Source organism: Arachis stenosperma, chromosome 10 (genome assembly GCF_014773155.1).
Source record: "Arachis stenosperma cultivar V10309 chromosome 10, arast.V10309.gnm1.PFL2, whole genome shotgun sequence".
NCBI lineage: Eukaryota > Viridiplantae > Streptophyta > Magnoliopsida > Fabales > Fabaceae > Arachis > Arachis stenosperma.
Window position 1 is genome coordinate 51872160 of NC_080386.1, and position 13803 is coordinate 51885962.

Genomic DNA, 13803 nt, shown 5'->3' on the forward strand with positions numbered 1-13803 from the left:
CTTAAGCCTCAATTAGTTTCTCTAATACAACAGAATTGCAAGTTCCATGGACTTCCATTGGAAGATCCTCATAAGCTTTTAGCTGAATTCTTGCAAATCTGTGACACTGTCAAGACCAATGGGGTTGACCCTGAGGTCTACAGACTTATGCTATTCCCTTTTGCTGTAAGAGACAGAGCTAGGATATGGTTGGACTCACAACCTAAAGAAAGCCTGAACTCTTGGGAAAAGCTAGTCAATGCCTTCTTGGCAAAGTTCATTCCACCTCAAAAATTGAGTAAGCTTAGAGTGGAAGTCCAAACCTTCAGACAGAAGGAAGGTGAATCCCTCTATGAAGCTTGGGAAAGATACAAATAATTGATCAGAAAGTGTCCTTCTGACATGCTTTCTGAATGGAGCATCATAGGTATCTTCTATGATGGTCTGTCTGAACTGTTGGTGGACGAAATTGTGATCACTACAACTTCGCACAACTAACCAGCAAGTGTACTGGGTCGTCCAAGTAATAAACCTTACGCGAGTAAGGGTCGATCCCACAGAGATTGTTGGTATGAAGCAAGCTATGGTCACCTTGTAAATCTTAGTCAGGCAGACTCGAATGGGTATAGATGATGAATAAAACATAAAGATAAAGATAGAGATACTTATGTATTCCATTGGTGAGAACTCCAGATAAGCGAATGGAGATGCTTTGTCCCTTCCGTCTCTCTGCTTTCCTACTGTCTTCATCCAATCCTTCTTACTCCTTTCCATGGCAAGCTTATGCAAGGGTTTCACCGTTGTTAGTGGCTACCTCCCATCCTCTCAGTGGAAATGTTCAACGCACCCTGTCACGGCACGGCTATCCAGCTGTCGATTCTCGATCTGGCCGGAATAGAATCCAGTGATTCTTTTGCGTCTGTCACTAACGCCCCGCCCTCAGGAGTTTGAAGCACGTCACAGTCATTCAATCATTGAATCCCACTCAGAATACCACAGACAAGGTTAGACCTTCCGGATTCTCTTGAATGCCGCCATCAGTTCTTGCCTATACCACGAAGACTCTGATCTCACGGAATTGAATAGAAGAACAATAGTAATTGCATTAATACTCGAGGTACAGCAGAGCTCCACACCTTAATCTATGGTGTGTAGAAACTCCACCGTTGAAAATACATAAGAACAAGGTCTAGGCATGGCCGTGAGGCCAGCCCCCCAATGATCTAAGAACTAGATGTCCAAAGATGATCTAGAGATCTAAAGTGATCAAAAGATGAAAATACAATAGTAAAAGGTCCTATTTATAGGGAAGTAGTAGCTTAAGAATTACAAAGATGAGTAAATGACATAAAAATCCACTTCCGGGCCCACTTGGTGTGTGCTTGGGCTGAGCATTGAAGCATTTTCGTGTAGAGACTCTTCTTGGAGTTAAACGCCAGCTTTTGTGCCAGTTTGGGCGTTTAACTCCCACTTTGGTGCCAGTTTCGGCGTTTAACGCTGGGAATTCTGAAGGTGACTTTGAACGCCGGTTTGGGCCATCAAATCTTGGGCAAAGTATGGACTATCATATATTGCTGGAAAGCCCAGGATGTCTAGTTTCCAACGCCGTTAAGAGCGCGCCAATTGGGTTTCTGTAGCTCCAGAAAATATACTTCGAGTGCAGGAAGGTCAGAATCCAACAGCATCTGCAGTCCTTTTCAGTCTCTGGATCAGATTTTTGCTCAGGTCCCTCAATTTCAGCCAGAAAATACCTGAAATCACAGAAAAACACACAAACTCATAGTAAAGTCCAAAAAAGTGAATTTTAACTAAAAACTAATAAAAATATACTAAAAACTAACTAGATCATACTAAAAACATACTAAAAACAATGCCAAAAAGCGTATAAATTATCCGCTCATCACAACACCAAACTTAAATTGTTGCTTGTCCCCAAGCAACTGAAAATCAAATAAGATAAAAAGAAGAGAATATGCAATGAATTCCAAAGACATCTATGAAGATCAGTATTAATTAGATGAGCGGGTCTTTTAGCTTTTTGCCTCTGAACAGTTTTGGCATCTCACTCTATCCTTTGAAATTCAGAATGATTGGCTTCTTTAGGAACTCATAATCCAGATAGTGTTATTGATTCTCTTAGTTAAGTATGATGATTCTTGAACACAGCTACTTTATGAGTCTTGGCCGTGGCCCAAAGCACTCTGTCTTCCAGTATTACCACCGGATACATACATGCCACAGACACATAATTGGGTGAACCTTTTTAGATTGTGACTCAGCTTTGCTAGAGTCCCCAATTAGAGGTGTCCAGGGTTCTTAAGCACACTCTTTTTGCCTTGGATCACAACTTTATTTCTTTCTTTCTCTTTCTTTTTCTCTTTCTCCCCTTTTTTTTCTTTTTTCGTTCTTTTTCTCTTTTTTTTTTTTTTTTTGTATTCACTGCTTTTTCTTGCTTCAAGAATCATTTTTATGATTTTTCAGATCCTCAGTAACATGTCTCCTTTTTCATCATTCTTTCAAGAGCCAACATTCATAAACCACAAATTCAAAAGACATATGCACTGTTTAAGCATACATTCAGAAAACAAAAGTATTGCCACCACATCAAAATAATTAATCTGTTATAAAATCTGAAATTCATGCAATTCTTCTCTTTTTCAATTAAGAACATTTTTCATTTTAAAAAAGGTGATGGATTCATAGGACATTCATAACTTTAAGGCATAGACACTAAGACACTAATGATCACAAGACACAAACATAGATAAACATAAGCACTAAAATTCGAAAAACAGAAAAACAAAGAACAAGGAAATTAAAGAACGGGTCCACCTTAGTGATGGCGGCTTGTTCTTCCTCTTGAAGATCCTATGGAGTGCTTGAGCTCCTCAATGTCTCTTCCTTGTCTTTGTTGCTCCTCTCTCATGATTCTTTGATCTTCTCTAATTTCATGGAGGAGGATGGAATGTTCTTGGTGCTCCACCCTTAGTTGTCCCATGTTGGAACTCAATTCTCCTAGGGAGGTGTTAATTTGCTCCCAATAGTCTTGTGGAGGAAAGTGCATCCCTTGAGGCATCTCAGGGATCTCATGATGAGAGGGGTCTCTTGTTTGCTCCATCCTTTTCTTAGTGATGGGCTTGTCCTCATCAATAAGGATGTCTCCCTCTATGTCAACTCCAACTGAATAACAGAGGTGACAAATGAGATGAGGAAAGGCTAACCTTGCTAAGGTAGAGGACTTGTCCGCCACCTTATAGAGTTCTTGGGCTATAACCTCATGAACTTCCACTTCTTCTCCAATCATGATGCTATGGATCATGATGGCCCGGTCTAGAGTAACTTCAGACCGGTTGCTAGTGGGAATGATTGAGCGTTGGATAAACTCCAACCATCCTCTAGCCACGGGCTTGAGGTCATGCCTTCTTAATTGAACCGGCTTCCCTCTTGAATCTCTCTTCCATTGGGCACCCTCTTCACAAATGTCAGTGAGGACTTGGTCCAACCTTTGATCAAAGTTGACCCTTCTAGTGGAAGGATGTTCATCTCCTTGCATCATAGGCAAGTTGAATGCCAACCTTACATTTTCCGGACTAAAATCCAAGTATTTCCCCCGAACCATAGTAAGCCAATTCTTTGGATCCGGGTTCACACTTTGATCATGGTTCTTGGTGATCCATGCATTGGCATAGAACTCTTGAACCATTAAGATTCCGACTTGTTGAATGGGGTTGGTAAGAACTTCCCAACCTCTTCTTCGGATCTCATGTCGGATCTCCGGATATTCACTCTTTTTGAGTGAAAAAGGGACCTCGGGGATCACCTTCTTCAAGGCCACAACTTCATAGAAGTGGTCTTGATGCACCCTTGAGATGAATCTCTCCATCTCCCATGACTCGGAGGTGGAAGCTTTTGCCTTCCCTTTCCTCTTTCTAGAGGTTTCTCCGGCCTTGGATGCCATAAATGGTTATGGAAAAACAAAAAGCAATGCTTTTACCACACAAAACTTAAAAGGTTTGCTCGTCCTCGAGCAAAAGAAGAAAGAAGAGAGTAGAAGAAGAAGAAATGAGGAAGAAGGGAATGGCTTTGTGTTCGGCCAAAGAGGGGGAGAAGTGGTGTTTAGGTTGTGTGAAAATGAAGGAGTGAAGAAGGGTTTATATAGGAGAGGGGGGCTCATGGTTCGGTCATGTATGGGTGGGTTTGGGAGGGAAAGTGGTTTGAATTTGAAGGGTGAGGTAGGTGGGGTTTTATGAAGGATGGATGTGAGTGCTGAAGAGAAAGATGGGATTTGATAGGTGAAGGGTTTTTTGGGGAAGAGGTGTTGAGGTGATTGGTGAATGGGTGAAGAAGAAAGAGGGTGGTGGGGTTGGTGGGGATCCTGTGGGGTCCACAGATCCTGAGGTGTCAGGGAAAAGTCATCCCTGCACCAAGTGGCAAGAAAATTTGCGTTTTGTGCCAAATCTGGCGTTAAACGCCGGGCTGGTGCCCATTTCTGGCGTTTAACGCCAGGTTCTTGCCCTTTTCTGGCGTTTAACGCCAGTCTGGTGCCCCTTTCTGGCGTTAAACGCCCAGAATGGTGCCAGACTGGGCGTTAAACGCCCATCTGCTAGCCTCACTGGCGTTTAAACGCCAGCAACATCTTCCTCCAGGGTGTGCTATTTTTCTTCCTATTTTTCATTCTGTTTTTGCTTTTTCAATTGATCTTGTGACTTCTCATGATCATCAACCTACAGAAAACATAAAATAACAAAGGGAAATAGATAAAATATAGTAAGATTGGGTTGCCTCCCAACAAGCGCTTCTTTAATGTCAATAGCTTGACAGTGGGCTCTCATGGAGCCTCACAGATGCTCAGAGCAATGTTGGAACCTCCCAACACCAAACTTAGAGTTTGACTGTGGGGGTTCAACACCAAACTTAGAGTTTGGTTGTGGCCTCCCAACACCAAACTTAGAGTTTGACTGTGGGGGCTCTGTTTGACTCTGTCTTGAGAGAAGCTCTTCATGCTTCCTCTCCATGGTGACAGAGGGACATCCTTGAGCCTTAAACACAAAGGACTCCTCATTCACTTGAATGATCAGTTCACCTCTATCAACATCAATCATAGCCTTTGCTGTGGCTAGGAAGGGTCTGCCAAGGATGATGGATTCATCCATGCACTTCCCAGTCTCTAGGACTATGAAATCAGCAGGGATGTAATGGTCTTCGATTTTCACCAGAACATCCTCTACAAGTCCATAAGCTTGTTTTCTTGAATTGTCTGCCATCTCTAGTGAGATTCTTGCAGCTTGCACCTCAAAGATCCCTAGCTTCTCCATTACAGAGAGAGGCATGAGGTTTACACTTGACCCTAAGTCACGCAGAGCCTTCTTGAAGGTCATGGTGCCTATGGTACAAGGTATTGAAAACTTCCCAGGATCTTGTCTCTTTTGAGGTAATTTCTGCCTAGACAAGTCATCCAGTTCTTTGGTGAGCAAAGGAGGTTTGTTCTCCCAAGTCTCATTTCCAAATAACTTGTCATTTAGCTTCATGATTGCTCCAAGGTATTTAGCAACTTGCTCTTCAGTGACATACTCATCCTCTTCAAAGGAAGAATACTCATCAGAGCTCATGAATGGCAGAAGTAAATTCATTGGAATCTCTATGGTCACATTTTGAGCCTCAGATTCCCATGGTTCCTCATTGGGGAACTCAGTGGAGGCTAGTGCACGCCCATTGAGGTCTTCCTCAGTGGCGTTCACTTCCTCTCCTTCCTCTCCAAATTTGGCCATGTTGATGGCCTTGCACTCTCCTTTTGGATTTTCTTCTGTATTGCTTGGAAGAGTACTAGGAGGGAGTTCAGTAATTTTCTTGCTCAGCTGTCCCACTTGTGCCTCCAAATTCCTAATGGAGGACCTTGTTTCAGTCATGAAACTTTGAGTGGTTTTGATTAGATCAGAGACCATGATTGCTAAGTCAGAGTGGTTCTGCTTAGAATTCTCTGTCTGTTGCTGAGAAGATGATGGAAAAGGCTTGCCATTGCTAAACCTGTTTCTTCCACCATTATTGTTGTTGAAACCTTGTTGAGGTCTCTGTTGATCCTTCCATGAGAAATTTGGGTGATTTCTCCATGAAGAGTTATAGGTGTTTCCATAGGATTCTCCCATGTAATTCACCTCTTCCATTGAAGGGTTCTCAGGATCATAAGCTTCTTCTTCAGATGAAGCATCCTTAGTACTGCTTGGTGCATTTTGCATTCCAGACAGACTTTGAGAAATTAAATTGACTTGCTGAGTCAATATTTTATTCTGAGCCAATATGGCATTCAGAGTATCAATCTCAAGAACTCCTTTCTTCTGATTAGTCCCATTGTTCACAGGATTCCTTTCAGAAGTGTACATGAATTGGTTATTTGCAACCATTTCAATTAGCTCTTGAGCTTCTGTAGGCGTCTTCTTCAGATGAGGAGTTCCTCCAGCAGAGCTATCCAAAGACATCTTGGACAGTTCAGAGAGACCATCATAGAAAATACCTATGATGCTCCATTCAGAAAGCATATCAGAGGGACACTTTCTGATCAATTGTTTGTATCTTTCCCAAGCTTCATAGAGGGATTCTCCTTCCTTCTGTCTGAAGGTTTGGACTTCCACTCTAAGCTTACTCAATTTTTGAGGTGGAAAGAACTTTGCCAAGAAGGCATTGACTAGCTTTTCCCAAGAGTTCAGGCTGTCTTTAGGTTGTAAGTCCAACCATATTCTAGCTCTGTCTCTTACAGCAAAAGGGAATAGCATAAGTCTGTAGACCTCAGGGTCAACCCCATTAGTCTTGACAGTGTCACAGATTTGGAAGAATTCAGCTAAAAACTGATGAGGATCTTCCAATGGAAGTCCATGGAACTTGCAATTCTGTTGCATTAGAGAAACTAATTGAGGCTTAAGCTCAAAGTTGTTTGCTCCAATGGCAGGGATAGAGATGCTTCTCCCATAGAAGTCGGGAGTAGGTGCAGTAAAGTCACCCAGCACCTTCCTTGCATTGTTGGCATTGTTATTATTTTCGGCTGCCATGGGTTCTTCTTCTTTGAAGATTTCTGTCAGGTCCTCTATAGAGAGTTGTGCCTTAGCTTCTCTTAGCTTTCGCTTCAAGGTCCTTTCAGGTTCAGGGTCAGCTTCAATAAGAATGCCTTTGTCTTTGTTCCTGCTCATATGAAAGAGAAGAGAACAAGAAAATATAGAATCCTCTATGTCACAGTATAGAGATTCCTTGAGGTGTCAGAGGAAAAGAAAAATAGAAGGAAGAAGTAGAAGAATTTGAACTTAGTGAGATAGAGTTCGAATTGTGCATTGAGGAGGAGTGGTACTCCACAAATAGAAGGATGTGAGAAGAGGGGAAGAGATTTTTCGAAAATTAAGTTAAAAAGATTTTAAGAACATTTTGAAAAATTGATTGATAATTTTCGAAAACTAAAAGTGGGAAAGAAATCAAGTAATTTTGAAAAAAATATGATTGAAGACTATTTTTGAAAAAGATTTGATTAAAAAGATATGATTGAAAAGTTATGCTTTTAAAAAGATGTGATTGAAAAGATATGATTTGAAAACAATTTTAAAAAGATTTGATTTTAAAAATTAATGACTTGGCTAACAAGAAAAGATATGATTCAAACATTAAACCTTTCTCAACAGAAAAGGCAACATACTTAAAGTGTTCAATCAAATCATTAATTGATAGCAAGTATCTTTGAAAAAGGAAAGAAATTGATTTTGAAAACATTTGATTGAAAAGATTTGATTTGAAAAAGATTTGATTTTGAAAAACTTTGAAAACTTGAAAAAAAAATTGATTTGAAAACAAAATCTTCCCTCTTGTGCCATCTTGGCGTTAAACGCCCAGAATGGTGCACATTCTGGCGTTTAACGCCCAATGCACTACCTTTTTGGGCGTTAAACGCCCAACCAGGCACCCTAGCTGGCGTTTAAACGCCAGTCTGTCCTTCTTCACTGGGCGTTTTGAACGCCCAGTTTTTTTCTGTTTAATTCCTCTGTTGCATGTTCTGAATCTTCAGTTCCCTATACTATTGACTTGAAAATAGAACCAAGATCAAATAAACAATGCATGCAAGACACCAAACTTAAAATTAGACACTAGACTCAAACAAGAAACATAAAATATTTTTGGTTTTTATGATTTTGTAATTTTTTTGTGCTTTTTCGAAAATTATATGAAAATAGAAAATAAAGGTTTCAGAATTCTTAATTTGGATTCCAGGAATCATTGCAATGCTAGTCTAAGACTCCGGTCCAGGAATTAGACATGGCTTCACAGCCAGCCAAGCTTTCAAAGAAAGCTTCGGTCCAAAACACTAGACATGGCAAATGCCAGCCAAGCCTTAGCAGATCATTGCTCCAATAGCAAGATTGATAGAAATCAACAAGCTTTTGTGATGATCAGTTGAAACCTCGGTCCAATAAGATTAGACATGGCTTCACAGCCAGCCAGATTTCAACAGATCATCATGAAACTCTAGAATTCATTCTTAAAGAAATTCTGAAAAAAAATACCTAATCTAAGCAACAAGATGAACCGTCAGTTGTCCATACACGAAACAATCCCCGGCAACGGCGCCAAAAACTTGGTGGACGAAATTGTGATCACTACAACTTCGCACAACTAACCAGCAAGTGTACTGGGTCGTCCAAGTAATAAACCTTACGCGAGTAAGGGTCGATCCCACAGAGATTGTTGGTATGAAGCAAGCTATGGTCACCTTGTAAATCTTAGTCAGGCAGACTCGAATAGGTATAGATGATGAATAAAACATAAAGATAAAGATAGAGATACTTATGTATTCCATTGGTGAGAACTCCAGATAAGCGAATGGAGATGCTTTGTCCCTTCCGTCTCTCTGCTTTCCTACTGTCTTCATCCAATCCTTCTTACTCCTTTCCATGGCAAGCTTATGCAAGGGTTTCACCGTTGTCAGTGGCTACCTCCCATCCTCTCAGTGGAAATGTTCAACGCACCCTGTCACGGTACGGCTATCCAGCTGTCGGTTCTCGATCGGGCCAGAATAGAATCCAGTGATTCTTTTGCGTCTGTCACTAACGCCCCGCCCTCAGGAGTTTGAAGCACGTCACAGTCATTCAATCATTGAATCCTACTCAGAATACCACAGACAAGGTTAGACCTTCCGGATTCTCTTGAATGCTACCATCAGTTCTTGCCTATACCACGAAGACTCTGATCTCACGAAATTGAATAGAAGAACAATAGTATTTGCATTAATACTCGAGGTACAGCAGAGCTCCACACCTTAATCTATGGTGTGTAGAAACTCCACCGTTGAAAATACATAAGAACAAGGTCTAGGCATGGCCGTGAGGCCAGCCCCCCAATGATCTAAGAACTAGATGTCCAAAGATGATCTAGAGATCTAAAGTGATCAAAAGATGAAAATACAATAGTAAAATGTCCTATTTATAGGGAACTAGTAGCTTAAGAATTACAAAGATGAGTAAATGACATAAAAATCCACTTCCGGGCCCACTTGATGTGTGCTTGGGCTGAGCATTGAAGCATTTTCGTATAGAGACTCTTCTTGGAGTTAAACGCCAGCTTTTGTGCCAGTTTGGGCGTTTAACTCCAACTTTGGTGCCAGTTCCGGCGTTTAACGCTGGGAATTCTGAAGGTGACTTTGAACGCCGGTTTGGGCCATCAAATCTTGGGCAAAGTATGGACTATCATATATTGCTGGAAAGCCCAGGATGTCTACTTTCCAACGCCGTTGAGAGCGCGCCAATTGGGCTTCTGTAGCTCCAGAAAATCTACTTCGAGAGCAGGGAGGTCAGAATCCAACAGCATCTGCAGTCCTTTTCAGTCTCTGGATCAGATTTTTGCTCAGGTCCCTCAATTTCAGCCAGAAAATACCTGAAATCACAGAAAAACACACAAACTCATAGTAAAGTCCAGAAAAGTGAATTTTATCTAAAAACTAATAAAAATATACTAAAAACTAACTAGATCATACTAAAAACATACTAAAAACAATGCCAAAAAGCGTATAAATTATCCGCTCATCAACTGTCCAAGATGTCATTGGACAGCTCTGTTGGAGGATCTCTTCATCTGAAGAAGACACCTGCAGAAGCTCAAGAACTCATTGAAATGGATGCAAATAACCAATTCATGTACACTTCTGAAAGGAATCCTGTGAACAATGGGACGAATCAGAAGAAAGGAGTTCTTGAGATTGATACTCTGAATGCCATATTGGCTCAGAGCAAAATATTGACTCAGCAAGTCAATATGATTTCTCAAAGTCTATCTGGAATGCAAGCTACACCAGGCAGTACTAAGGACGCTTCATCTGAAGAAGAAGCTTATAATCTTGAGAACCCATCAATGGAAGAGGTGAATTACATGGGAGAACCCTATGGAAACACCTATAATCCTTCATGGAGAAATCATCCAAATCTCTTATGGAAGGATCAACAGAGACCTCAACAAGGTTTCAACAACAATAATGGTGGAAGAAACAGGTTTAGCAATGGCAAGCCTTTTCCATCATCTTCTCAGCAACAGACAGAGAATTTTAAGCAGAGCCACTCTGATTTAGCAACCATGGTCTCTGATCTAATCAAAACCACTCAAAGTTTCATGACTGAAACAAGGTCCTCCATTAGAAACTTGGAGGCACAAGTGGGTCAGCTGAGTAAGAAAGTTACTGAACTCCCTCCTAGTACTCTTCCAAGCAATACAGAAGAGAATCCAAAAGGAGAGTGCAAGGCCATCAACATGGCCAAATTTGGAGAGGAGGAAGAGGCAGTGATCACCACTGAGGAAGACCTCAATGGACGTCCACTGGCCTCCAATGAGTTCCCTAATGAGGAACCATGGGAATCTGAGGCTCACACTGAGACCATAGAGGTTCCATTGGATTTACTTCTGCCATTCATGAGATCTGATGAGTATTCTTCCTCAGAAAAGGACGAAGATGTCACTGAAGAGCAAGTTGCTAAGTACCTTGGAGCAACCATGAAGCTAAATGACAAGTTATTTGGTAATGAGACTTGGGAGGACGAACCCCCTTTGCTCACCAAAGAACTGGATGACTTGACTAGGCAGAGATTACGTCAAAAGAGACAGGACCCTGGAAAGTTCTCAATACCTTGTACATTAGGCACCATGACCTTCGAGAAGGTTCTGTGTGACCTAGGGTCAAGCATAAACCTCATGCCTCTCTCTGTAATGGAGAAGCTAGGGATCTTTGAGGTACAAGCTGCAAGAATCTCACTAGAGATGGCAGACAATTCAAGAAAACAAGCTTATGGACTTGTAGAGGATGTTCTGGTAAAGATTGAAGACCATTACATCCCTGCTGATTTTATAGTCCTAGAGACTGGGAAGTGCATGGATGAATCCATCATCCTTGGCAGACCCTTCCTAGCCACAGCAAAGGCTGTGATAGATGTTGACAGAGGAGAATTGATCATTCAAGTGAATGAAGAATCCTTTGTGTTTAAGGCTCAAGGATATCCCTCTGTAACCATGGAGAGGAAGCATGAAGAGCTTCTCTCAAAACAGAGTCAAACAGAGCCCCCACAGTCAAACTCTAAGTTTGGTGTTGGGAGGCCACAACCAAATTCTAAGTTTGGTGTTGAACCCCCACATTCAAACTCTAAGTTTGGTGTTGGGAGGTTCCAACATTGCTCTGAGTATCTGTGAGGCTCTATGAGAGCCCTCTGTTAAGCTACTGACATTAAAGAAGCGCTTGTTGGGAGGCAACCCAATGTTATATTTATCTATTTTCTATTGTTATTTTATGTTTTCTATAGGTTGATGATCATGTGAAGTCACAAAAATAATTGAAAAAGCAAAAATAGAATGAAAAACAGAAAGAAAAATAGCACACCCTGGAGGAAAAGCTTGCTGGCATTTAAACGCCAGTAAGGGCAGCAAATGGGCGTTTAACGCCGAGTCTGGCACCATTCTGGGCGTTTAACGCCAGAAAGGGGCACCAGACTGGCGTTTAACGCCAGAAAAGGGTAGCAGCCCGGCATTTAATGCCAGGATTGGCAGAAAGGGAGTTTTGCACGCCACTTGGTGTAGGGATGAGCTATCCTTGACACCTCAGGATCTGTGGACCCCACAGGATCCCCACCTACCCCACCACTCTCTCTCTTCTTCACCCATTCACCAATCACCTCAATACCTCTTCCCTAAAAAAACCCCTCACCTATCAAATCCCACCATTCTCTTCACCACTCACATCCATCCTTCATAAAACCCCACCAACCCCCCATCCAAATTCAAACCACTTTCCCTCCCAAACCCACCCATAATGGCCAAACCCTACCCCTCTCTCCACCCCTATATAAATCCTTCTTCACTCCTTCATTTTCACACAACCTAAACACTACTTCTCCCCCTCAGCCGAACCACAAAAGCCCCCTCAATCTCCTCTATTTCTTCTTTTTCTATTCTTTTCTTTCCTCTTTTGCTTGAGGACGAGCAAACCTTCTAAGTTTGGTGTGGTAAAAGCATTACTTTTTGTTTTTCCATAACCATTTATGGCACCTAAGGCCGGAGAAACCTCTAGAAAGAGGAAAGGGAAGGCAAAAGCTTCCACCTCCGAGTCATGGGAGATGAAGAGATTCATCTCAAGGGTGCATCAAGACCACTTCTATGAAGTTGTGGCCATGAAGAAGGTGATCCCCGAGGTCTATTTCAAACTCAAAAAGAGTGAATATTCGGAGGTCCGACATGAGATCCGAAGAAGAGGTTGGGAAGTTCTTACCAACCCCATTCAACAAGTCGGAATCTTAATGGTTCAAGAGTTCTATGCCAATGCATGGATCACCAAGAACCATGATCAAAGTGTGAACCCGGACCCAAAGAATTGGCTTACATTGGTTCAAGGAAAATGCTTAGATTTTAGTCCAGAAAATGTAAGGTTGGCATTCAACTTGCCCATGATGCAAGGAGATGAACACCCCTACACTAGAAGGGTCAACTTTGATCAAAAGTTGGACCAAGTCCTCATAGACATTTGTGAAGAGGGCGCTCAATGGAAGAGAGATTCAAGAGGGAAGCCGGTTCAACTGAGAAGGCATGACCTCAAGCCCGTGGCTAGGGAATGGTTGGAGTTTATCCAACGCTCAATCATTCCCACTAGCAACCGGTCCGAAGCTACTATAGACCGGGCTATCATGATTCATAGTATCATGATTGGAGAGGAAGTAGAAGTTCATGAGGTTATATCCCAAGAACTTTATAAGGTGGCGGACAAGTCTTCTACCTTGGCAAGGTTAGCCTTCGCTCATCTCATTTGTCACCTCTGTAATTCAGTTGGAATTAACATAGAGGGAGACATCCTCATTGATAAGGACAAGCCCATCACTAAGAAGAGGATGGAGCAAACAAGAGATCCCACTCATGGACATGAGGAAATTCCTCATCATGAAATCCCTGAGATGCCTCAATGGATGCACTTTCCTCCACAAAACTATTGGGAGCAAATCAACACCTCCCTAGGAGAATTGAGTTCCAACATGAAACAACTAAGGGTGGAGCACCAAGAACATTCCATCCTCCTCCATGAAATTAGAGAAGATCAAAGAATCATGAGAGAGGAGCAACAAAGGCAAGGAAGAGACATTGAGGAGCTCAAGCACTCCATAAGATCTTCAAGAGAAAGAACAAGCCGCCATCACTAAGGTGGAACCGTTCTTTAATCTCCTTGTTCTTTATTTTTTTGTTTTTCAAAAATTATGCTTTATGTTTTATTTATGTTTGTGTCTTATGATCATTAGTGTCTTAGTGTCTATGCCTTAAAGTTATGAATGTCCTATG

The 13803-nt window shown here is 41.7% G+C and overlaps 2 non-coding genes across 2 annotated transcripts; one reads left to right on the forward strand and one right to left on the reverse strand.

Moving 5' to 3' along the window:
- Positions 1–279: 279 nt before the first annotated feature.
- On the reverse strand, positions 280–387 carry LOC130958340 (small nucleolar RNA R71). Its single transcript, XR_009077468.1, has one exon. It is a non-coding gene; the product is annotated as a small nucleolar RNA R71 (small nucleolar RNA).
- Positions 388–6506: 6119 nt separating this feature from the next.
- On the forward strand, positions 6507–6614 carry LOC130959032 (small nucleolar RNA R71). The gene has a single exon (XR_009078129.1). It is a non-coding gene; the product is annotated as a small nucleolar RNA R71 (small nucleolar RNA).
- The last annotated feature ends 7189 nt before the right edge of the window (positions 6615–13803 follow it).